Source organism: Anomalospiza imberbis, chromosome 4 (assembly GCF_031753505.1).
Source record: "Anomalospiza imberbis isolate Cuckoo-Finch-1a 21T00152 chromosome 4, ASM3175350v1, whole genome shotgun sequence".
NCBI classification, from domain to species: domain Eukaryota; kingdom Metazoa; phylum Chordata; class Aves; order Passeriformes; family Viduidae; genus Anomalospiza; species Anomalospiza imberbis.
The window spans coordinates 61,169,034-61,191,611 of record NC_089684.1 but is presented as its reverse complement, the minus strand read 5'-3'; the positions used below and the strand labels follow the sequence as shown (position 1 = coordinate 61,191,611).

General features: G+C 39.3%; 1 protein-coding gene and 2 long non-coding RNA genes across 3 annotated transcripts in view; 1 reads left to right on the top strand and 2 right to left on the bottom strand.

Annotated features, from left to right (window-relative positions):
- The window catches only part of RBPJ (recombination signal binding protein for immunoglobulin kappa J region), a 141,082-nt gene that overhangs the window by 75,049 nt on the left and 43,455 nt on the right, over positions 1-22,578 (bottom strand). The gene's annotated exons all lie outside the window — the stretch shown is intronic.
- LOC137473103 (uncharacterized) lies at positions 5,232-7,978 on the bottom strand. The gene is made up of 3 exons (XR_010998610.1): positions 7,051-7,978; positions 5,674-5,749; positions 5,232-5,368 (listed from the first exon to the last, which is right to left on the bottom strand). It is a non-coding gene; the product is annotated as an uncharacterized lncRNA (long non-coding RNA).
- On the top strand, positions 5,263-22,105 carry LOC137473102 (uncharacterized). The gene is made up of 2 exons (XR_010998609.1): positions 5,263-5,397; positions 21,600-22,105. It is a non-coding gene; the product is annotated as an uncharacterized lncRNA (long non-coding RNA).

The window sequence follows — 22,578 nt, the reverse complement described above, 5'->3', positions numbered from 1 at the left end:
TGATCTGAACAGGAGGCTCTCCACAAGAATGTTTAGAGATAGGGTCTCAGTTCAGTTTGGTGATGAAACACCAGGAGTTTAATCTGCAAGGTATTTCTGATTTTCTTCTTTTAATGAAACACAAAAATGTAAAGTATCTTCCCTTCCACCCCAGGTTTACAGCAAGAGCTGTAGGAATTATCACAACTGCATCTCTCAAACAGAGGGTTTTATTTAAAGTTTAGGAGATTTTTAAAATTTCAGTTTGGTTTAAAATTTCAAAATTTGATCCCCAAAAGAAAGCTTACAGAAATCCCTAGTAATTATGAATGGGTCACCTGGTGTATCATGTAGCTCAATACTTCTTACCCTCAATCATTAACCATTACATCCCTATTACAAGTGAGAATACAGAGACAGACAGCTCAGGCTTTTACTTTGGCACAATCCATATAGATTAATTAAAAAACAGGCCCAGTAAAAATTATACCAAAAGAAAAAAGTCAAAAGCATGAAAATAAGCCAAAAAAAGAATTACATCATTTCCTTGTATCTTCCCTAAGGATAAGGGATTGGAGAGTATGAGTCAGTTTCAAGAAATGAAATAAAAAACAGCCCAGCTTTTAGTGACTTTTTCTTATTCTTACCTTCTGGAGCAGAGCAGGCCATCAAGTACAAGCAGCAGAAATCTGACTGCCTGACAGGTTTTAAAATAGGAGTGGAGGTGCACTTGTGAGTAGCTTGGCTTTCTGGTTTGTGACAAGAAAAGTAGATTTGAATATGGGGCAGCACAGCGTTGTGGAGATCCCATCTCCTGCTGCTTACAGCCAACCACAAAGTCGGTGTGCTCTGCAGCTATTATGGGTGAAGCGTTTTCAAAGCTCTCTGTAGTGAGGAGAACACATGTTACATGTCCTTTTGGATGCTCAAGCCTCTTTTTTATACCTCTCCTTTCCAGTCTGCAATACAGAGGTGCTGTGAGGAGGAAGCAATGGATGACTTATAATTACTTTCTTGGTACAGGGACAGCACAATTTGTCTGTGAATTATCACTTTGGCCTATCATTTTACCATGTACTTGCCTTGCTCTCTGTCCAACATCATAGTTTCAAATGTTCTGGCAAATTACATTTAATAATGAAATGTATCTTCCTGCTTAATAGGTCAGTGAGAATTATCTGGAATATTAATAAGCTTTCTGCTGTGCCTAAATGGTGTTGTTAATTTCTGCTTAAATAAAGCTCAGGATAACAAAGGATCAACTGTTTGAGCCAGGGGTTCATTTAACATCATCATTCACATTTCCTTTAAAATCAAGGGTATTCACAAGGTCAGTGTCTCTAAGGATACTTTGACAGACATCATTCTATATTGTTTACATTGGTGAAGAAAACAAAATAGGGCAACCCAACATATTTTTTGGTCACACTCTCCAGTACCTGTGAAGTATTTCAGTGATCAAACCTGGTAAGTGTCAGGGCTACCCTGGAGCGTCCCTGGTCTGCGTTTACAAGGTAGAAAGTTTAGTTACCCAGCTCAAGTTTCATTGTCCCCCTGTTCCTGAAATTTCATTTCAGAAGGAGAAGATTTGGGGTGCACTTTTGCCCATATTTTTAACAAATTTTTGTTTATTTTGGTTTTCACCAGTAATTTCTGATCTCTTCTGCCTTTTTATGTCATGTTCTGTCCCTGCTCCAAATAGATTGGTGAGCACAAAGACATTTAAAGGGCTTCAACCAAGTTAAAAATGTGTGTAGAACTGATGGAAGACTTAATATGAGAAAGTGGGAAAGGCTTACCTGGAAGTATACAAATAATTTTTTAAAATATTTTTTACCCCCCCCCCCCCGGCTCTGAGGTTCATTTGACTGTATCACAATCCCAGTTTTCATGTGAAAATAACTCCCTCTGAAAAGATACTGATGCCCCTACTGGTGCCTGCAGGTACAATGTGAAACAATGCCTGTGAGCAATGCTGATGTGCATCATGAAGTTCAACAGTGTTCAGTAGCTTCAGGGCTCCCTGACAACTTTATCAAATGACCCCATGTACTAGCATGAGAAAAATATTAAGACCTTATTAAACCCTCCAAAACCTTGGCTTTTGCAGTGATAATCTCTTTGCCTCTGTCAGCCTGTGAGGGGCAAATGGGAATGAACCATGGGATTGGTGTGAGAAGCCAGGGCCATGTAATTTTCATGTCATGCTGTGCCTTGGGCAGAAGCTTCCAGTCATCTGACCCTGTCCTCAGCATCTGTTTCCCCGAATTGCAAATAGTTCCATTGCCATCATGCTGTTTTATGTCCTGCAAATGCAAATTTGCCCTATGACAGAATGAGTCCTATGCCTGATGGAGATTTCGCCATCCCGTATTGTGTGTGTGCAGGTCCTACGTAAGCCTAAGAGAAACCTTCTGATGTGTACTACTGATTGTTTACATATGTTATCAGAAGGGAAAAAAAAACAGGAAAGGAAAGCTCTCAGCTTACACTGCCAAGAGACCTGGCAGTGGCTATAATCACATTTAGATAATTTCCAGTCAATAGATTTTGTTTTCATTTTTAAAAAAACCCTTACTAGAAAGTTGCTGCACTGTTCTTTTTACTCTGCTACAGTCAGTCCAGAAAGTACCTGCAGTGGCTCTTGTCCTTACAACCAAAGCAGACAACATCAGGAGATGCTTCCAGGGAGAAGGTGGAAGATGTAGTGAGAGAATGTGCTTTATACCAGTTCAAAATCTGTAACACTGCTTGGAGCTGTGATTATGGTTCAGTATGATAAAGGTCTTTTAATGATAGTGAAGGCACAGACTTGTAATGCAAGTAGAAATTGATGCCAAAAAGAAGATAAAGTTTGGAACCTTGGCATATTTCTCATCTTCAGGTCAAGCTCCATAATGGGACTAAAAAATATGAGCACTGGAGGACTGGGACTCCAGCTGCCTGGGTCTAGGAATTGCCTGTAGCAGAGAGAATGGTTCCTTTAGCCCACTAAGCCAAAAGAGCTCATTGCTTCTCTGAAACAAAATACTAGAGGGAATAGACACCAAAGCTAGTTTAATTAATGTCTGACTAAGGTAGTGTGTTTAAATCTGTCTTCTTTCAACTATTCTGCACCCATTCACACATTCATGTGATACTGGAAACTTTCTTAGGGTGAAATAGAAGTCACAAACTTACATCAGCATCTCAAGTACTACAATTCCAGCTAGTCCAGGCCCAAGCCTTGGGAGTACTATATTATTAATACAAAACTGTTCTTGTAGGGTTAAGCATTTGGGGACTGAAGACTGCAGTTTTTGAAAATGTCAACTCAGTTTACAATAACAGTCTTAATATTTTCTCTGCCTGAAAACATACAACATGGGCAAAAATAAAATGTAAACTTGAATATCAGCATAAATATCAGCCATTCATATTAGCATCATCCAGAGGGAAAAAAAAAAGGAAACTCAAATGTAAGCACAGAGATAAGGAGCTCCAGTATGAAGTCCATGTGAGAAGATGCAGTGTTATTGGCATCAACATTTCTTCTGACATCTTAGTCATCAGAAGCACAAAGATGGCAATGAATGCTCCAGAGGAAGTAGGGCAGTGATACAATCACTTCACATCCAGCATCCGATTCCAGGTGTAAAACCAAAACAGAAGGATTATTTTTGTACACATGTAGAAAAGTGACAAAAGCTATCTGCTTTTGACATCTCAATGAGACACACTGAAGACTAAAGTTAGCACCCTAGTTTTACTAGGTGTTACTTTCCCTTCCCTAGAGAAGGGAAGACCAAATAGCACCTATCAGATGCTGAAGTAGCTTACAGGTTACAGCATAAACTCCTTCCCTCTGCCCTCCACTTGGAAATCATATGTCATAGAATCATGTCAGAGGTTCTGGCTGTTAGGTCACATATTCCGATACAAAAATGGAAGTCATAAAAAGGTCTTAATGATATAAGAGAAAACAAAGTAGTACTTGTCAGCTGAGATATCAAAGGAGAACCACTGCTGAAAAGGAAAACCAAAGATGCTGTGCAGTCAGAACTTGGTGGAAGCTATTATCTTCTGCTGTGTTTTCCTTGTGAGAGGGAGAAAGATGTCTCCTAAAGGCTGGCAATGGTAGGGCATTGGTGTGTAAAATTTTGGTTCTCCAGACCAATAGAAGTGGAAAAGAAAACAAGCTTGAAATAAATGGACGTTCATGTCCAAATCTCCATCCAAAAGACCTAATCCTGGTCTGAGCTACTTCAGATAGTAGCAGTCATTGGTGCCAGACTCCCAAACATACCCCTATCTGTGAACTTTTTACAGGTTTGGGAGTAGGGTGAAAGGCTGGATGAGTTAATCCTGGTTGAGGTTAGTTCCCCAAGGCAGTCCCACTTGGAACATTTTTGAGTTTAGCTCTTTTGAAAGAGCTGTATGACTTCTTTCCAGGAGAAGAGTGAAAGTGGACCAACACTTTTTACAGAAAAACCTTCACCCACCTTGATTTCACACTCATGACTCCTGCAAATGTCAGAAAGATTGTGGCTCAGAGCCAGCACATGGTAGTGGCAGCAACAACTTCTTCCCATGGGTTTATTTAATTGATCATTTCCCTTACAGATCTGAAAAGAGATGAATCAAAACTAGTCGCTTGCTTAAGAAGTAATACTGACTTATTCATTGTGGCACTGGGCACAGGCACTTGAATGGTCTGGAAAATATGAAAAGAATTGGCTGGGAACAAAAACAGAGCTGATACGTGGTAATGGCAGAAACAGAAGTAGAAGCTATATAATAAAAGCAAATTCCTATTGAATGCCTTTCTGTCTTGCTTTAAAGAAATACAGAGAAGCACTCAAGATGTGCAGATAACTAGGCAGTGTTTCTCATTGCAGAGTTTAAGAAAGAAGGAAGTGCGTCAAGGGTTAGTTCCTGACTATATGGAATATTGCTAGACTGAAGGCAGTCAGCTGGAGTTCATCCTGATAGTCCCCCAAACCACTTTATCGCAAAAATGTACTGTAATCAGTAAGGAGCGGTCACAGTATTTTCCCACCATTTTCATGCTTTATAGGCAGATGGGGGAAGCGGAAGAGTGTGGGGTTCATGATGCATGTGAATGATGAGCTTAGTCCATATTTTAAAGAAAGTGTCTTGTAGAAAGATTAAAAAAAACAAACTATGGTTGCATGTGATCTTCAGCTTTCCTCCTGCCTATTGATTATTTGTTCTTTTTGTTAGGGCAAGGTTGCTTGCATAGTTGTTCATTTGTTGCATCAAAGGAATAGGGATGAGTCACTAAAAAGAGGGTGCTACATTCTGTAAGGTCTTTGCATCTGCTTCCACTGCTACATAACCAGCTGGAGAGAGACTTCAGAAGCCTCAGTCCTTCTTCACAGGCTGATCACTAGATTGGTGAAGACAGAATTTACAGAGGTAGGAAATTAGTAGCAGCGGAGTATTCTACCTTCAGAGAAACTTACACTGGCTGCTTTCAGAGATAAGGGTATTATTGCCTTGGCCTTCAAACAATATCCACAAGAATGCAGGTTTAAGGTCTGCTTTCTTTTTCTGCTAATCTGGGTCTTAAATTGAATGACTGTGTTTCAGTGTGATGTTTTGTAATGGTTTTGATTCACATTTTTTATTGTGTCAGTGTACAGATACAACTGTATCATCTTAAAAAACTAGACACTTTGTGCTTCAACTTACTTTGCAGTTTAGTTTCAGGAGTACAAGCGTTCTCAGTTTGTGTTCAGTTCCCACGATGGACTGCTTTACTTGGGTCCTTTGAACAGTGACATGGAAAAAGAATTAAATATAGTTGTAGTAAAGTCAAAGGCAAAACAACCCATTGAGGTTTCTGGTTAAGGCAAGTTCTTACACTGTTGTCCTTCTATTAGTTCACTTCCAGCTGACACATGATATATAAATAGTTGTTAATGTATGATTAGAAAGAAAATCTCAGTCTTGGCCATAGCAAGATAATTAAGGTGAGTAGGAAGAGTTTTTATCTTATTTTTAGCATCAAAGTCATAGGATTGATGGCATCACAGCAAATTACTTTTCTGGAATTTTAGAGACATTTACTAACTCTGTGAAATTATGATACAGTCTGAAGCATTTATATTTTCCTCTTACATAATGCATCACTATGGCCAGGATGGAAGAATTCATTCAGAGGTCAGCTAGTCAGTTTTTTTAAACAAGAAAGTTAGAAAACTTTTCTAGAAATTTTTCTACTCTGCTCTTGTGAAACCCAGTCTGGAGTACTGCATCCAGCTCTCGTACCCTAACACAAGGACATGGTCCTGTTGGAGCAAGCCCAGAGGAGGCCATGAAGATGATCAGAGGTGTGGAGCACCTCTCCTAGGAAGACAGACTGAGAGAGCTGGAGTTGTTCAGCCTGGAGAAGAGAAGGCTCTGGAGACACCTCATAGCACCTTCCAATAACTGAAGAGGGCTTACTAGAAATCTGGAGAAGGACTCCCTGCAAAGGCATGTAGTGGTAGGTCAAGGGTTAATGCCTTTATACTGAAAGAGGTAGGTTTAGATTATATCAGGAAGAAATTTGGTACCATGAGAGTGGTGAGTGAGCACTGGACCAGGTTGCCCAAAGAAGTTGTGGATGCCCCATCCCTGGAAGTGTTCAGGGCCAGGTTGGATGGGGCTTGGAGCAACCCTGGTGTAGGGGAAGGTGTCTATGCTGATGGCAGAGGGGTTGGAACTTGATCTTTAAGGTCCCTTCCAGCTCAAACCATTCTGTGATTCTGTGAAATCTGTCAGACCTGAAGTGCTCTTTCCTGGTCTTGGTGGGCTGCAGAGGCATAGCTCTGAGGTTTCTGTCTAGGAGCCTGTGGTCCTAGAGCCCACAGTTCCAAAACAGCCCACTGCTCAAGCTGTCCCTGGGGCCAGGGGGCATTTGTGATCCTACGCCAGCCAAGAGCAAGGAAGCCTTGAAAGCTCTGACTTTTAACTTTATTTTGGCCTCCATCTTTATAGCAGTCAGCTTGCAACCCCAGCTGAAGCCAAAATTTGCCTGCCAGGTGTCCTACCAAAGAAGGGGCTGCACTGCTAATTCAGGTTGACCTGGGCTGAGGGTGCCAGGGTTTCCAGACTCCCAGTCCATGGCGCTTTAAGGATTACACCGCCATTTAAAGATACACCTCAATCCAGTTTTAGAAGGCTCCAAAGCTGACATTTGCCTGAGCATCTAGCATCACCTTGGTTTCAGTGCTGGTTTATCTACCTTCTGCAGTTAGCAGTGTATAGGTTTCAATGATTCTGTGGTGCTATGGTTACCAAACAAGGAAGTCCCTGCAGCCATTGTGCTGGATTATATGAGTAGGAAAGATAGAGCACAGCATCACTGCTACCATATCTCTCTGCAGGGCTTCTGAAAAGAATTAAAAATAGCTTCCTGCTTTACCAGGAAACTTCCTGTTATTTATATAGTCCTCTCTGTCACCTAAGGCAAGGTGTGAAATGAAATGTATTTAAATGAAACAAAATGTGTCAAGTATTATACCTCCATGAAGTTGAACAAATTCTCATTTCTATTGCTTCGTTCTCATGGGTACTAAGACTGGCATGAACAGAAAAACAAAATAAGGAAGTTTTGGTATGACTGTTTTCTGCTAGAAATTCTTGTTCTTATATTAAAATGAATTTTGGAGCAGAGGAAGGGGGAGAGTAGTGTACCTTCATCACACTGCATGTGCTTTCAGCTGTCTATTTTGCCTCCTACCAAGCACTCAGGAATAGGACCTTTAACCTTGCAGCTATTTGAAGCTTCAAGGCTTTAAACAAAATGTGGTAGAGTATTATTATATTATTGCTTCTGATTGTTAAGGTAGAAAAGAGCAGTGTGGTATGGCAGAATGGTATTTGGCACTGTGAGACAGTGGGGCTGAAAATTAGGAGGCTGTATTATTCTTTACTATTTTAGTTTTCTTGGCAAGGGTGTCTATCCCTGTGTTGTTAGCACTATAAAGGGTATTAGAATCCAGAACTCCAGAAAACAGCAATTAGCAGGTGTCTGTGCTGTGCAGGTACCTTATTAGGGGAGTAAAGGTATGCACACAAACCAAGATATTTTTATTGGTCTGTATTACCACCACAAGAGATTTGTTCATAGGGAAAAGCTGTGTACAAGTTCTTATCAATTTAAGTGATAAACAAGAAGAGTTACCAAAATCTTGCACAAGTGTGTGTTTCCTGCTAAACTGTGTCCTTTCTTCTCTTCCTTGGCAGCAATTTATGGAACAAATCTTTCCAACTTACCGAGGTGCAGTAGGCTTTTCTGCTGAATGTTTTTGTTGCCCTTCCCCAACTGTTTTGGCTTTTGAGGTAAAAGTGGTTTAATTTTTCAGATCTGCTAGGATTTGGCCTGCATGTTTTGTTTTCCTTTTTCTGTGTTATTGCAGAGTGTTCCCTTCTTGCTTACTTATTGATTGGCAGCCAGATAATGACACTCAATAAGACTATTTTGCTGGGTTTTTTTAGGAATGTTTTTTCCATGGTAGAAAAACCAAAGGCAGTGAAATTGAGTTTAAAAGTTTAGCATTCACAAGCATTGGTTTTGTTCAGAATAACTTCCAATTTTCTCGCTTCAAAATACAAACAGCCAGAACTGTTTTAACAACAATGGTGTCATAACCAGTCCCAGATTTTTTTCATTGATGTCCAGCCTGCTTTTAATTGTATGAGTGTTATAAAAGTAAATTCAAAAGTTTTGAATTAACGGTGTTTAAAAATCTGAACAGATCTGGAACTCATAAGGCTTGTACTGAATGTTTGTTCTAGAAAGTTCAAGCCATGTCAAAATACATTCATCTGTGGCCATTGCAGCCTTGATTTTGGCCTGAATTGACTTTGTACAGAACTGAAGAAATCATGTATGATGGTAAAAGAGAAACCAAGCCTAGAACTCAAGAGGATGGATAATGCTAGATGTGATGAGGGAAATAGAGATGCCTGATAATGTAAGAGCAGTGAGGAAACTGTAACCATATTGCTATAAAACAACACATAAACAAAGGCACCAAATGGATGGGGTTGGTGTACTTTTGAGAACTGTGCATGAAGAAAGTATTGCTCATTTGGCTTGCACAAGGGCTGGAAAAAAACTCGTATGAATTTGTGCAGCCACCTGCCTAAAGTCAAGTGAAAGTTATTGTGCAGCTAGGCAGACAGAAAGGAAGATTACTGAAAATATTAAAATGAAGCAATTCAGCTTTCCTATTACAGCTACAGATATAAGACATAAAGTGAAAGAATAATCAGGGAGAATTTGAACCTAGTAATCATTAGATCAATAAAAAGGAATTTGTTTAGGACAACTGGGAACTTAAGAATGTTAAAGCAAGCACAAAAGTGATGTTTTGGCCAGGAATGTCTGGAAAGGGAAAATAATTTTTTTTCTAATGTCAGCAGAAAACTTTGTCTAAATGTCAGCAGCAAGAAGAAAATGTGAAATCATCAGCAAAAAGAAACATTTATAATTTCTGAACTTCCATGTCACTTATGGCAACTTCTGGGAATGAGTTTTTCTGCAGGGAATAGTATGAATATTTATTGGCAAATAATTAATTTAAATATTTTTAAACATCTCCCTGAAAACAAAATATATCCTTGGATGTCCACTCCAGAACGGTCTTCTGTATCTGAGAGAAGAAGTGTGAACAATAACACCTACTTTTAAGCAAGATCCAGAAAGATTTGGAAAAAAAAGCAATGACAGAGGAGGGTGGGGTTTTCTGGTTTTGCTGTATGGACATAGTTGAACCTAAAATGCTGAAAAAATGAACCCAATGTAGTCTTGTAAGTCACAGTGACAAACCTCACAATGAAACATTTATGTAGGGTTCACTTTAAAAAGTGAATCAAGAACAGGTGGACAAATTCATAGCAGGCTATTAGCAGATAAACATGAACTTCCTCCCCTGTGAGTGTAGTGATGCTCTGGTATGTAGCCAGTCCAGCACTGCTTCCCAGGTCCCACAGTTCCAAGTGGCTTATAGCACCTTGCATCTGTGAGGGTTGGGAAATGACAGCAGCAGCTCATCTCCTTCAAGCATCCAAAACTTTCAGATGAGGCCCCCACAGTGCAAACTACCCAGTGTGCAAGGCAGCTCAAGCAGCCACAGCAGAAGGCTGATTGCCCCCTACCAGCCCATCTGGCTGTAGGAGCTCCTCCTGCTGTGAAATGCCCCTTCTGACCAGTCCAGAGTGGGAGCTTGTGCTCCAGTCTGTCCCCTCCCCTCTTGGGGAAAGCTTGGTGGTGCTGCTGTATCCAAGGTGCTGCTGGGGGCTCTTCATGGTACTACACCCTACTCCTTATTTGTAGCATCAGGCAGAGCTCTGGGATGAGCTTGATGGAAAGCTCATATGATGTTGGGCAGAGGTCAGGCTCTGCTGGCAGGCTGGAGGAAGGGATCTTACCTTTGCTTGCTCTAAACCCAAAACAAGTTACCCCCAATAAAGAAAAGATGATTGGCCTACAGATAAAGACTAGGGGTAAGTTGGTATTTTTCTTCTTACCAAGGTCTGAGTGGAATGCTCGTTTGGATATACACAAAAATAGTTATGTTGACAAAGGTGTTTCTTAGAGAAAATGTTTGAGGTATTTTGTAAATTGTGGCACTAGCTGCCTGAAATATATATCCTACCACAAAGTCTACGCTGGAATTGTGATGAAACCCAAAACCATGACCACAAGAAGGCACAATGTCTGGAAGAACTAGACCTATCTTTCTCAGAGTGTTCATCGGTAAACAGTATGAATTCATTTTTTTTCTGCATAGAAAAAAATGTCTTTTGGTACCAAATTCACACTCTCTAATAAGCTGAGTTTTTAATCTTACAACCTGATTACCCGATACTGAATTACATCCACCATTATCTTTTTTAGGGAGACTACTCAAACAAAACCTAAATGAAACAAATGCAATTTGCATCAGCTTTGTCATGACCAGAGCCATGCCTGGCTACAAAACCAGGAGTTTTAAATTTTAAGAACAAACTTAAGTAAGAAAATGGCACAAAAGAGAATTTAAGCCACTGCTCTCAGCTGTGCCACGAGATCAAGTGTGTGGAGGCACAAAGAGGAACTGCTAGAGTGCTTTAGAGACTGTCTTGGGCCACTGAAATTGGTAAAAGTGGGGAGATGGCAGCGCTAGCTGCAACCCGTGCAATGAACAACTGTAATTCTTAGCAAATAGGCACATGTGGTGTTTTTTAGGAGTTAACACTGGAAAATATAATTGGCCCCAACCACTTCACCCTCAAGCTAGGAAACCAAAAATCCTAAAGGAAAAAGCAAAGCAGCAGCCTCAGAATATCATAGAAACATGTTAAAATCAGCCCACACTGTCTTCAAGAATTTAAAGGCTATGAAAATCAACAAATTTTAATATTAAATATCTAAGCAAGAGGCTTCACCATTACCTAATGGCCAGCCAAAGCTAGATAGCACTATGCAGTAATATTTAAATAACACCTTGACAGTGCTATTAGAACACAGATTATTGCTAAAAACTTTGAAATATGAAGGCCTCATTTGCCGAGGTTACTAAAGTTTAGTTGAAAACTTGGCTTTTTGCCCTATTGCCTACCTGTCTATTATCTAAAGCTCTTATAGGGTGTCTCACAAAATGGAGCCCAGATTCTGGAATATAATCCTTTACTGGAATTGTTAAAATCTTTTCTTAAGAGAAATAAACTTGCATTTCCTCTTCTTGGTTTATGTAGTTCTGGACATATTATTACCATGGAAAATTCAGGAATATTTGACAAGTTCTGTTAAAGAAACATCTTAAGGAAAAGGTTAAATAAATCCCATGCCTATGCAATATTTCAATGTATTTATAATTATAAAACCCACATTCACGGAATTCTGAACGCAGCACAATTTTTATTTTGATGGACTGGAAGACCAGACATTTTATCAAAAAACGGGAGAACCTCCAAATTTCTTTTAATCATACTGCATAATTATTTTTCCTTAGTCTTAAACTAAATTTCCCGACATGTACAACAATTTCAGTGATGCAGAAAAATTCAAAGTACCATTTTTAGTATAAGATTTGTAAAATACCTTTTTGTGTATATATATATCTCACACATATGCACATGTGCATACACTCATGTTCTCTTTGCTGTCATTTCACAATTAGGTTCTATATAAAAACTGCAGAGGTTCTTTGGATAGTTTCTGATGGCTCAGAATACCCACTGAGACTGAAAGCAAGCCAGAGGTTCTGGAAACCAAAATCCTCTCATTTTAATAGTTTTGCAAATCCTTGGCATTTTGCTTTGAACTTTAACCAAGAAAAGTTATATCTTATAAACAATGGCATTTGTTGATTGGATGAAGGACTAGATCAATATTGATTTTGGCAACTTGTTTTGGCTGGGTTTGCATGAAAAAATATGCTGGTTGTGGTGTTAAAAAGTTATGTCAGTTCCTCAACATGTGCCTCTTTTTCTTGGAGCATTGCCTGAAAAATAGTTTCCAAAGTTACTTCCAGAAGTTAACCTAGAGGCTATCTATTATTGTGAGCTAACAACAGCCTTCTGCTGAGCTATCAGCATGTATGAAATAAAACCATTCAAGAAGGCAGATTAAAGACAGATTAAAAAATTGTATTTCTGTTTCACAGAAGTGCTAAAGCATAGAACGCCATTTTTATTTCCAGTTATTCTGATCTACATTATTCTTGCAATTTAAAAGGAGCTCTAAAGTAAAAACCTAGAGTAATAGTAACGAGATTTTAGGCACTCTGAGAATTACCTAGTTGACACACAGCAAAATAAGAGCCATAGGGTGCACATGAATCAGTTCTGATTCAAGGGTAGCACCAGGAATAAACAAAAATGTATCTGTTAGAGAAAATGTGCCATTTTCATATCAAAGTTTCCACTGAGACAGAATCCACAGCTAGCTGATCAATTACCATCACCGCTAAAATTTTCATCTGGTTTTGAATTTTTCTAGTTTCAGCTTCCAACTCTTTGAGCCGCTGATACAAGTGCTACAGGAAAGAGCCACATTGAAAGTGACAATCTATTTATACATCTATCCATCTACCTACCCATCTTCCATTTCCTGTAGATGCTGTTAGTTCACATTTCTTTCTCCTCTTGTGGTGCTCAGCCCTCTGATGTATTTCCAAAAAGCAATCACATCACATCCCAGGCTTTTTTTGCTATGATAAACAAGACAAGCTCCTTCATGCCTCCCCTAGCAGAACAATTTTCTTTTATCCAGGTGTCTGCTTTACTCATGCACATGTTTGAATTCTCAAACATGAGTGAACTAATTTTCCAGATAGTATCTTACTAATACTCTTGACAAATAGCACTAATATTTTCCCAATTTTAAGAAAAAAACTTTCCTCACCTAATTCATCCTGAGATTACTTGTCCCTTTTTGCATTCAAGTTGCCTTTTTCCTCTGACTGCATCCTGTGGCTGACTAGACATTTCATTTGTGGGGTTTTTACTGTGCCCTCATGAGGAATGCCACTTTACAACAGAAATTTATGTTCTTTGACCCAGAGGATGGAGTTCATCTCCTCTGTCTTTAGGGACTTTTGGAAAATGATTTAGTCTGTCCTGTGATGAGTCCAAGACAGGTGGGATAAATGAGCAGTAAAAAGCTCCTATTACTATGTGTTGAATACAAATGCCTTGAGAACTGCTATACTGTACAGTATTTCATCAAGAGATTATGTGAATACAGTTTTGCATTCCCCATCCCCTAGAAAAGAACAAAACCACCTACTGAACATTTCTAGATTTTCTGAATTATTTTCTTATTTCTCATTTTAATCTAATAAAGACTAAATACATTGTCTGTGGTTCTCTCTGGTAATTACTTTTGGCCTTTGATCCTATATATATTTAAAATTATAATTAATGTATCTGTATTGTCTGGGAATCATCCTTCACTCCTGCCTCTCCAGAACCAAGGATTTTTTTCTTAATTTTTAATATCCAAATTAATTATTTCTTAAGGTAATACAAAAGAGACAAAACTTCACTCTGCATTGACATACATTAGGATAAGCAGAGTAAAATGATGCATCACTAGAGTTCCTTTAAGGATTTTGTGATAGCATTTTCTTGTAAGTTCCTTCATTATTCCAGAAATCCTTTATAGTGTACACTCACCTGAATGTATCTTATGCATTGCCAAATCTAATAACTGCAATAAAAGGAGAGAAAATATTCTACAAATAAGTTGCTGGTTTCTTTCACTTTACAAGAAAAACGTCATTTTAGAATTTTATAAGTCCAGTTGTTGCTGAAGTCATTCACAGTCTGCTGTCTGAAGTTTGATCAATGCTAGTTTTGATGGCAGGATCTGTTATCCATTTTTACCTGAAACAGTGCTTCTAAATTATGATGAGAACAGAAATAATCTCCTTATTGCTCCAGAATTTGTCAGACACCTGTAGGAATAAGCTGTATAAGCTGTACCATGGGATTTCTGCATCTCTGACTCTAGGTTGCCAAATTCAACTATCAGAGCACCCAAAAGTGGAAAGAAAAAACAAGTTCTTTCTCCAAGGGCAAAAATTAAATGTTTCCCTTTTTAGATCTTACTTCTTTAGCCCTTGTTTGCTCAATCCTAATGCATGCTAAAAAAAAAAAAAATATTTTCCAGGCCCAGTCCATGATACTAAAATCAATCCAGACTTCTTAAGAATTCCCCAGGAATTCACAGGTGACTTGTCAGCTATGTAGAATCTTGTCTGGCTTCTTCTCTAACGCACAGTGCATTTGATGCAATCCTTGCCACCGAGGCCAGACCAAGGCATTGGCCAGAGCCCATCTTGTTGGAGGCAGTGCCTGAACTGCATTCAGCAGAAGCAACAGTTCCTTCCACAGTCTCAGTTGGACCAAAGTGGTGGGAAAAAACTTTCTTTTCTGTTGGACTTTAGAGGAGGCCTCAGATCACATCTAGGTCTTGTACTTGTGTCTATTGGGTCAGAAAGCCCTCCATCATCAAATTCTTTCTTCTTCAATTAGCACAACTTGCATACTCTCTCCTAACTTTATTACATGCCTAATACATAGGTTGAACTCCTTTGAGTCTTTGTATATCCCCCAGGTCTTCAACCATTTCTTTGGCTCCTCTTTGAGTTCCCTCCAATTTTTTTGAGATCAGTCTTGAAAGGTAAAAACAAGAACTGCCCTGTTGTAGAAGTTGTTGAAGCAATGCCAGCTACAGAAACTCCCAGCAAACTCAATTACTTGTCTTCTCAGGTTGGTGTTTTACATACTGAATTCCACCACTTAGCTCCATCCTCCTGCTAAAAGGCCAAAATAATCAATGAGATTATCATTCAACCTCAAGATCTTCATCAAAGGCTCACAAATATGAGACATTGTTTCCCCAGCCATGCTAAAGACATGTTGACCAGCACACACATGCCAGGTCACAGTTCAGAGATATCGAGGTGCTCACTGTCTCCCCACCCAGCTCCTTGGAGAGACTCATGGGCAGGCAGGAGCCAACACACATTTCAGCCACATGCTTGAAATGAATAACTAGAAAACAGCTATCTTGAGGTGCTTCACAGCATGTACCTCCTGTACAATGTAAACAGATCCACAGAGACATTCCGACTCTCTTTAGAGACCCAAAACTGTAGCCATAGATCTCACAGAGAAAAAAAAAAAAAAAAAAAAAAAAGCTAGAAAGAGAGAGTAAATACATAGTCTTTTCACCTTCCAATATGAGATTTCTCAAAACTAGGCATGAAGGGCAGGGAAAATGTAAAATTACATTGTTCGGCTTTTTTAAAGCACCAGGCTGGGGTTTTAAAATTAGCAATTCTTATATAAAGGCCTCTTCTTTAGAAAATGTATTGCTGAAAGAGCTATTACTCAGTGGGTCAGAAGCAGAGAAAGTGCAAAGCCGTTAAAGAGTATGTTTAAATAGTATGATAAGCACTTGCAAGACTTCTGTTGGATCTGGTTTACAGTATCAGCTTGCAATGATCTTGCAGTGCTTTGACCTCCTGAGCCACAGAACTGACAGTCTCCTACTTGATCCCCATTCCTCTGTACCCCTCTGGCTTTTGGGCTAAACTTTGTTTTTTTAGCTTGAAGATGAAAAAGGAACTTATTCAGCTCTTTCATCTGAAATTCACCAGCTACCTAAAGAGCAGACTTCCTGGTTCATGTATGGAGCAGGTCATATTCCTCTTTCACTATGACTGTCAGGTCTGTCATATAACCTCCACAAACCCACTGCAGAGAAATTCAGACATATTTTAGAGAAGTAGTTTGCTTTAGCTAAATATAAAAGGGCAGGGACTTGCTTTCAAAGACTGAAATTTTGCTTTAAAAGTGATCTTACTAAGAGAAGGAAAATGAGTCAGTAGCATGTGGAACATATATTATGTGTGAGACATCTTACCCAAGCAAGGACAGACGGGATACAGACAGAAGTTTTGCCTGCACTTGCAACAATCTTCAGAAGCTTTTTTCCTCCTTAATTTGCAGGACTTGCATATTGCTTTGTTTATATACAGAGCCAGTCATTATGTGTATCCAACCTCCTAACTTGGCAAGCAACTCAATTACATCCTCCTGTCCGGTGTCACTACTCTGAGTGGCACTGCCAGTACAATCTAGCAGTAGAAACATATTAAATGGTCCAGTTCATCTGAGTTTCAAGATAGGTCTTAACATATCCCACCTCGCACCATGCAGTGGTAGCAGCAGAAAAAGGAAGTGGCTGGCGAGATTCTGGACCAGTTAGCTTTCCACTGCATTTGAGGTGCTCTGTAACTCACAGAGCTCCGGCACCAGCTCTGTGGTAACCTGTCTCTCTCATTTCTCATCATCCCTCAGAACTGTTGTGCTTTCCAAGCAAGGATGTGACTAATAAGAGGGAAACAGGATAAAAGCAGGACTGGGGATAAAATTATGATATCACATGGCCATTTGGCACTGATCAGGTTCAAAAATCACGAAGTTGTCAGAAAGAGAGATCTGAGATACTAGACAGGTCTAGTAACCTTTACAAGAAACACCCACATGCTCTTCCATCTTCTAACATTTTCTCCTTTACGTGTGTGCATGGCAGGAGGAAGCTATTACTGCTTTCGTTTCACACATGAAGAACTGGGACTCAGTGCTTTTAACTAGCCCAGTGCAGGGACACACAAATCAACCCAGCTCAATCATGTAGCAGCAAAACAGGCACTGGGAAAAGAAAAGCCATGCTTGCTTAGCTAGTCAGCCCCGCTGGAAAGCAACCTATGCCTTCCTAATGAGATTATCCTGCTTCCAAAACCAGGATTTCTCATTAAGGGACTCTCAGTATCTGAAATTTGGCTTTAGAAATTGTCTTGGTATGAAAAGGTTTAGAGCTGGCTTGGTCATTTCTGCATGGAAAGGTACCCAAAGGAGCTGAAAGGATCATCCAAAAAAGCAGTGAAGACTTTCAGAGGAAGCTGGGGCAGAGAAAGCAAGTGTAGCCACAAGTGTTTGCCAAACTAACCCCCAAACCAATCAAATGTCTGCTGTTCTGCCAGTAGCTATGGAGACTCTCACTGACATGAAAAAGCTTTGACTTGGACTCCTGGGTATGTCAATGGCTCCACTGAAATTATACTACTGTTTTCATAAGCTATTTATTTCCTGTTAATACCTTGGAAAAAATTTTAGAAGAGACATAAATGAAGACAGTATTGCAACTTGGCAAGTTGACTTCAAAATTCATTAATGCTCTTTTTCTATTTTCCTTTACATAGCTCTGGTGCCTGTCATCAATAGTAAAGGGGAGAGTTGAGGGCTCTTTTGTTTGATTCTGATTCTACAGAGGAAAATCCTACTGGCTTCAGTGCTTTGACCCTTGAAAATTATTGAATTTCCCCTAGGAAGCTGCAACTTGAAAATATTCTGTACAGATACATTTTTAAGTCTCTGCCCAGATGTAAAATGTTTACATGAATTAACTTGACTTTTTGAGTACCTGAGACAGAAAAATTTCCTAATTAAAGAAGATATATTCTATATTAGTCTTTCCTATCTGTTGTGATTCAACCCATATGATCAATCTATTTTCCTTCTGTCATGGGTTGCAGAGATCATTAGGCTGTGGTGATTTAACATCATGCCGTGCTGTGTTTGCACAGAAACACTGCACAAGGGAGATTCCAAAGGGATTTTAGCAACCCTCTTCTAACACAGGATTTTTGAATAACACTACTTGGCCCTAGGCAAAAGAATTTCCTTTTGGCATTTTCTTTTCTCCAATGAAAACACAAAAAGTGGAAGTTAGATAGTACTGTTATTAGAGCTTTGTTGCAATGAGAGAAAAAGTGGTGTTCACAACAGCATGGATACAGCAGCTGAGAGACAGCTCCTCTGCTAGACCTTCATTTGATCAGCTTCTTTCCTAGATTTAGGTCTTCATGCAGCTCCTCCATCTCTTGGACCATACCTAGTACATTCCACTTTGTTTTCTTCGAATCCTCTGCATCATTGGGAGTTTGGGAGGGCAGAGAGCAAGTAATGAGTTTGATGTTGAGATGTTTGTGTTTTAAATGTCAGTTACTCAAGAAATGCTTGGAAATTTTAAGGTTTGCTCTGTGTGGATTTCTAATGGAAATAAAAAGATGAAGACAGAACCTGTCAAAAAATCCATAAGCAGAGAAAGCCACCTATACTTATCTTTGGCTGCAAGCTGAATGGAGTAGGAAGCACCAGAACACAGCAGTTCTGTTTCGTGCACTCACTAGAGCCAGTGAAAAGTGTTAATATTTTCATAGAAAACATTTCAAAAGAATCTCCCTTCTGTAACAGCTTTTGGATTCTAAAGTTTTTTTCTGGTTAGTGTTTTTTTCCCTTGCTTTCCTTCCATTTCACCTTTACTACAAGAGAAGAGAGTAGAAAGGTGGCAAATAATCTAGCTAACTAGATATTTTGGTAGGTATCTTGCAGTGACAGGGCTGTAAATATGACTTAAGTTCATCAGGCCTGTTGAATTGAAATGTAGTTTTCAGATTTCCTCCCATAAACTCAGGACATGCCAGACTCGTGCTTCGGTCCCTGTGACTGACATGCCGTGCCGAAGGCACTCACGCATCTGTGCACAGGCAGCTGATGGTACAGTGAGACACTATTTGCTGCCCAGCCAAAAGAATGTGCTCCTGCTCCACTGCAAACACAGAACAGATTTGTCTCTAAACAGGCTGTTTATTCTTTTGACTTGCATTTGTCACCTGTATATGTTGAATTGTAACTTAGTCTTGTTTCCATTTGCTTCTCCTTTGTGCTGTGCATAGACAAAGCAGCAGTAGGTCCTTGATCAGTTCCCAATTTTCATTAACAGTTCTCAAGTTTCTGTTCCTAAGAAACTATGTCTACTTGCTTAGGGTTTAAAGAATTGGCTCACTCTTTTCCTTTAATCCTTTCATGCAGTATTCTGATTGCATAAGGTAAGAAAGTTGTAGAGCTTTTCTCTTCCTCCGTAAGATTTAAAATAGAGCTACTATTTCAAGTCACCCCTCCTGAGGGCAAGGCTTTCTGTTTTTAAAAGCTGGCTCTTACTTTTAGATTCTCTTTAGGGTTCAGCATTAGATAACTCACCAATCCAAACTGAAGTCACATAAGATTTTTTTTCTTTTTCTTCTATATACTGCCAAATAGATGTTTTCTTGCATCAGGGCTGTCCTTTGCACCTTAAAGGGGTAATATGCACTAGAGGGTGGCTATTTTAATTTCAGAATTTTGTTACTGAGGCAAATGGTGTAATAAAACCAGCATTAAATTTGATAAACTTGAGACAACTCTGAAAAAAATAGTTTCTTAACAGAAGACTTCCAAGTGTATGTTTGGACTACCATTTAAATGGCCAATAAAATTTTGGCCATAAGCCCACTTCCCTCCTTCTCCCTCCCCTCCTTCTCCTGGTGCTGCAATTTACAGAAGCAGAAAGAGGAAATCTGATGACGTTTTTCCAACTGAAGAACAATTTTTTCTTAGTGTTCCCTGTAGTGTTCTTTGCATAACGTTCTCATTTCTACTCCTTTTTTTACATGATGGTGGAAAGAACTGGTTGCTGCAAGCCTTGATGTGCCCATGCTTGCTTTCCTGCAGAGAGAAAGCAACATGGAGGCTGAGGACACAACTGCAGTTTTTAGCCAGGGTTCCAGGTAGTTCCTAGTGCCCAGGATGAACCCTGTTGTACCCGATACTCACTTTTGTGAGCACTGGATACACAGCTAAGGACATAGTCTTAAAATTGACTCTGTTGAGACTACTGTCTGAATATATCCTTAACTTATTTCTGCTTGTCACAAATCTTTAAGGAGACAGGCACGTAACACAGGGACACTTCCATACTGACACCACTTCCATCAGATGTCCTCAAGATATTTTGCAAGGCATATTTGAGAGAGGAATAGGCCTTTAAAAACTGACAGAGCACTATCCCAGAAGCTGTAGGGTTGCTGGCATATCAGCATTCAGTGACCCTTCCTGATAGCTGACAATATTAGATATTTTAGAAGACAATGAAAAACACTTTGTGAAATAATAGTTTATTTCTTTTTCAGGGAAACTAATAGTGACTAAGTCATTGGATGAATACCACTTATCCAAAACTGACAAGATATATTGCATGGACATTGTCCAAATAACAAAAGTCTCCCTCTCCCTGTTATATAAAAGACTTTTTATCAGGAAAGATTATAGACAAAAGGACTTTAGAAGTTCAGAGAAAAATACATGCTAAGTGAAATGCCGGTGAGATTACATTTTTAAAAATGGAGAAATATCCCAAAACTGGTGAGCAGTAAATTTAGCTTATTTGGCAAACTACAAAAGAATAATCAGATTTTGCTTATTGAACTCCTGTGTCCATAATTTGATTCCAAGAAGGCTGAAAGGAGTGAGATGTACCTTTGTAGCACAAAATGCCCACTTTATGGAGGGACTTGAGGGTTCTTTACGGCATTATTGAACCTTAATTCTCTTAATGCTAAGTGATGATGTGGGCAGACAGAGTTGATGGGAAGGATCCAAAAGATAACACCATTTCTACTAGTTTCTGTTCACTTCTGAATGATATCCAGCATGTCAGGCTCAGGTTACTGTTCCCAGGCTCTCCCTGCTATCTTTTTTTCTTCTTTAATTCAGTTAATCTTTCTCTATTCTTGCCATCTGTTTAGTTAGTCTGTCCTAAACTGTTTCTTTTGCAACACTGCTGCAATCCTGCAAACCAACAAGATAACCAAGAGCTGCCTTTGGCAGCTCAGCACTAGTGTAAATTTGCCAGGTCTCAGAGTGGCTGATAAAGCTTTCTGATACATTTTTTTTCTTTGTCTAGCAGCAAGCTTTGAGGAAGAAGAATAAGAAAAAACACTGTTGCTGTTTTGCTGTCCTATTCTCCCTCTCTTCATAGGATTTTTTTTGTCTTGTGTCATCCTCAAGAAACTAGGAGTCAGTTTTAAGTAAGAGTCAACAAATTCTCTCTTTTCTGTTCTACTAAAGGGACAGTTAACACCATAAAAATTCAGGAAAAGGGAGTAAAGGAATGTTCACAAGAACTTGCTGCAGCTAAATGGAAGGGAAAAAAAAGGAGGGTTAACTCCATTTCCTTCTTTGCCCAGGTCTCCAAAAATGTCCAAGTGATTATTAGTGGTACTGTTTGTCATCACGTCATAAAAGAGAAGATCATGTTAACACCTGTGAATCTCTACGTCCAAGTGCTTCATTGAAAAGAACTCAGAGCAAATGTCCCTCCTCTGCTGCTGCCTTCTTAATTGACTGCCTGTTATTGCCACAACCAGTGCAAATGGCAGAATGCATGCTTCTGCCTCAATATGATATTTAAAAAGGCAGTTAAATGCTCTGGAATCTTCATAAGAAAATTTCTCACCCTCAGATTGTCCATGATGAAGCGGACAGAACTTCTCAGCCACTAAGTGGCATTTTATGGCAATGGAAATTTGGCATTAATACCTGTTTCAAATATGTTCCCTTGAGTCTGCTTCATTTTAGTGAACACTTCATTTTACTTATTTTTTCATCGAGTTCTGCTGATGACAAAATGAAGCAAGGAAGGCTGACTGGAAAATTGGAATTGCATTTCATTAAACTGCTTCTAGTTTCAAAATTTGTTTCTGTGTTCATGCAAATGCAATCTGCGACCTTTCCACTGAAAACAAAGCACTACTCTGAGACAAAGCCCCAGAGAAGGTTCACTGTGGCTGCGCTCCCCAGGAAAGGACAAGACTCCTCTGGAGAGCTTTCACTAACCAGACTGGGGCTGGAAACTTGGTTTTCCATGGCTGGGAGAAAGCCAAGGCCTTTCTCTTAGCTTGTCTCTCCTTCTCTCTATATATCATCTGGAGAAGCTATTTTGCCAAATTTTGGTGAACTGACATTTCAATGTTTGACTGCTGCAACAAAATGACATTTTTGGACAAAAAAAGAACTGTCAAAAGATTCTTAATGTTTTATAGTTGAGTGCCCAAAAAACGTTCTCTCTACAATTCATTACTGTATAATCTTTTGAGAAAAGAAGCAGCCCTCTAAACTTTTCTCTCATCAGTTGCACTGCAAACAGTACTCCAGTCTTGGTGCTTA